The sequence below is a fragment of the Corylus avellana genome, chromosome 9 (assembly GCF_965113065.1).
Source record: "Corylus avellana chromosome 9, dhCorAvel1.hap1.2, whole genome shotgun sequence".
Classification (NCBI taxonomy): domain Eukaryota; kingdom Viridiplantae; phylum Streptophyta; class Magnoliopsida; order Fagales; family Betulaceae; genus Corylus; species Corylus avellana.
Genome location: NC_142498.1, coordinates 8893333 through 8896947, shown reverse-complemented (window position 1 = coordinate 8896947; position 3615 = coordinate 8893333). Strand labels below are relative to the sequence as shown.

The window sequence follows — 3615 nt, the reverse complement described above, 5'->3', positions numbered from 1 at the left end:
ATGACATTCCATTCATAGTGACCAAATGGTGTAACAAATGCTGTTTTGTATCTATCTTGTTCATGGATTTGGATTGGCCAGAATCCAATCTTCATATCAAATTTTGAAAAAACATTGGCTTGACCTATTCTATTTATCAGGTCCTTTTCGTTTGGTATAGGATATCTTATCCACTGTAAAACTTTATTAAGAGGTTTGTAATTTATTACTAATCTTGGAGCTCCTCTTTCTAATTCTACATTTTTCTGTACATAAAAGGCTGAACAAGACCAAGGGGACTTGCTTTTCCTAATTATTCCTTTGTTAAGTAATTCTTTAATTTCAATTTTACAAAGTTCCATTAAATCTTGATTCATTTGAATCGGTCTAGCTTTAGTAGGAATATTTCTTTCACTGAAATCTTTTACATAACGGAGTTTTACAATATGCTTTTTTCTATGCCAAAAGGCATTGGGGAGATCGGAACAAACTTCATTTTGTATTTTTTCTTTGAATCTTTCAATTTTATGTAAAAGGATGTCACTTGATAGTTGTTCTTCTATTCTTTTATGTTTAATTTCTTCTTTTAGGGAGTTCAAATGCTTGCTCTTATTCTGTAAAATGTTAATTGTTTTAGAAATTGAAACTTCTTTTAATATATTAAGATCTTTAATATGTGGTCTTTTGAAGAATTTAAATTTTACTTTCTCTCCTAAGACTTCTGTGGTAATTCCTTTGTGATCTGTAGTAAAGGGATACAAAAGACATAGAAAGGGATTTCCTTATATGACTTTTGAATCAGGTATGTTTTTTATTAAAACAAATGAAGTTTTAAAACAAACATCATCTTGACAGACATGTACTTTAGGCAACTTGTAATATATCTGCATTTCACTACCATTGACTGATGATAAATGTTCTGTAGTTTTTGAATAATATTTAGTAGGTACCATTCCTTCTTGAATACAATTTAAATCTGCACCTGAATCTATGAAAGCTATTACTTCAAATTCGAATTCACCATTAATAATTATTGTTACTCTAGAGTTCCACTTTTGGAAAAGGATTCTATCAATTATGTTTAAGTATTTTTCATCTGTAGTTTCTTTGAAGATTGAACTTTTAGTTAAAGATTTCGTAGATTTTTGGTCTTCTGAGTCTTGTTCATTTTCAGATTGACTCTGTTCAGAAAATTTTTTATCAATTTTTTAAATCATTATTTCTTGTTTCAACTCTTTGTTTTTGTCTTTTAAATCCTTTATTTCTTTTTTGATTTGATTGACTTCATACTGTAAGTCTTGGATGGTTACTTCTCTTTGTTTTGATTTAAATCTGTTGAGGATTTTTTCAATACTAATTTGTGGTTCTGTATATATATATATATGCCAAAGTATCCATCTAATAGATCATCCAGTTTTACCCAAGACATAGAAACACACACATCAGACTTCTTGTCATACCCCACAAATTATATGCTAATGTCCTTCTATAGATTAGATCAAACATGTGAATTCTCAACTGCCAAAAGCAAGTAACCAAACTGAAAAATCCTATCATCAGATCATGTGTTCAAAATAAATCACAATTTTTAAGATCAACCAAAATTTTAAGACAACGCAAACATGAATATTTTTTTCTTTTTCAAAAATGGGATAAAGTGTGTGTAAAGTGTCTCCCATACCCCCAAACATAAATTACACATTGTCCTCAATGTGTGTATAACATGGAAAGATCTTACCCGGGATATGGACGAAACTATCTGGAATAGTATGGCTCATAGCATACCCCCAAACTTGAATTGAAGCACACTTGTGCCTGCAAAACTAAACACTATAGTAACAAAGGAAAACAAAAACAAAATAAAAAAAAAATGAAATAAAAACAAACAAAGAAATAAAAAGGATATGTTATGGGGTGCCTCCCATGAGCGCTAAGTTTAACGTCTTCAGCCAGACTGTTATCCCCTTTTAAACTTGAAGCACCAGTCTTTTCTTCTCTTGCACCAAAGAGAATGAATTTTTTCTATTTCAAGGTGATTCCAACTGTCTATAGATCGGGGTAAACCATTCTGAGTCTTCTCAAACAATTTCTCATCCAGAAGGGAATCATGAACTGGAATAAAATAAGAAGAAAACTCAGTGAGCTTTTCTATCTTGATGTCCTCAATTTGCTCATCACATAACCCCAGCAGACTTCTCCCTTGGACTCTTGGTAATTCGAGAATAGGAGCTGATGTTGAAGAAGTCTCAATGCTCTCTTCCTTTTCCCGATGTGGTTCATCTAGAACCTCAGCTTGCTCCTCCTTCCTCTCTTCCATCATGTTGTTCTTAGGAGTGGAATCCAATAAGGCCTCAGCTTGCTCACGTATTATGTCAAGATCCAGATCAAATTCAAATTGAGCAAAGCATTCTGCCAATGGATCCTCCGGACTTGGCTCACTACACATCTTAGCTTGCTTGAGGAATTTGTCAAGATCCAGGTCACATCCACTTTGATCAAAACGCCCTCCCACCGGATCTTCAAGACTTGGCTCATTAGAAGTTTTAGTATACTCAAGTATCTTGTCTAGGTCTAGGTCACCTCCAAATTCATCAAAGTCCTCTCCCAAATGGCCCTCAAGACTTGGCTCATTAGAAGTTTCAGCATACTCAAATAGCATGTCTAGGTCTAGGTCTAGGTCACTTCCAAATTCATCAAAGCGCTTTCCCAAATTGTCCCAAAGACTTGGCTCATAGAAAATTTCCTCAACAGTTTCTTCATTCCCAGGTGTGGTGGTTGTTTGCTTATGATAATAAGTGCGCTTGTCCTTCATGTATCGTCCAAGAGGAGTGGTCACTGATTGACTTTGGCACTCTTCTTCTTCTTGGTATTGTTGATGCCAATCGATTGGAGATGCTCCTCTTCATGATAATGTTGAGACCAATTGATGAGAGATGTCTCCTGATCTGCAATTGAAAACGTGGGACAAGTCTTAGTGATGTGGTCAATATGTGAACATATGGCACATACCTCCACTTGTGTAACTTGTTGAACAGGAGTACTACTATGATTAGTCATAGCTTTCACGAGCATGTCCAGATTTTTCTCCATGGCAGCCATTTGAGCCTGACTTCCACCATTGGTGCTCTCTTCATGTATGCCCTTTCCTTTGAATCCTTGTCTCCCTTTAGATGTGAATTGTTGGGAGTGCTCACTCAATGTCTCGAAGAGCTCCATGGCTTCCTCGCTGCTTTTCTCCATCAACATGCTACCACAATCTAAATCTACAAGACTCTTGTTATGATCATTTAAACCCTCATAGAATGTCAGCACCTAACCGTCTTGAGATATATTGTGATGAGGGCATCTGAGAAGTAGTTCTTTAAAGTGTTCCCATGCCTCGAAGAAAGGGTCTCTATCTTTTTGTTGGAAAGTCAGAATTTCCCTTCTCAATTGCCTTGTCTTGTGGGCTGGGAAAAACTTCTTTAAGAACTTTGTGGACCTCTCATCCCAAGTATGGCTAGAACCTACGGCCAAAGAATTGTACCATCTCTTAGCATTATCTTTTAAAGAAAAAGGGAAGAGGATTAACCTGATTTCTTGTAGAGTTAGACCCTGAACATTCTGAGTCCTGCAAAGATCACAAAATTCTCGAAT

The 3615-nt window shown here is 35.4% G+C and overlaps 1 non-coding gene across 1 annotated transcript; it reads left to right on the top strand.

Annotated features, from left to right (window-relative positions):
* The first annotated feature begins 3307 nt into the window (after positions 1-3307).
* LOC132183476 (small nucleolar RNA R71) lies at positions 3308-3415 on the top strand. The gene has a single exon (XR_009440440.2). It is a non-coding gene; the product is annotated as a small nucleolar RNA R71 (small nucleolar RNA).
* Positions 3416-3615: the final 200 nt, after the last annotated feature.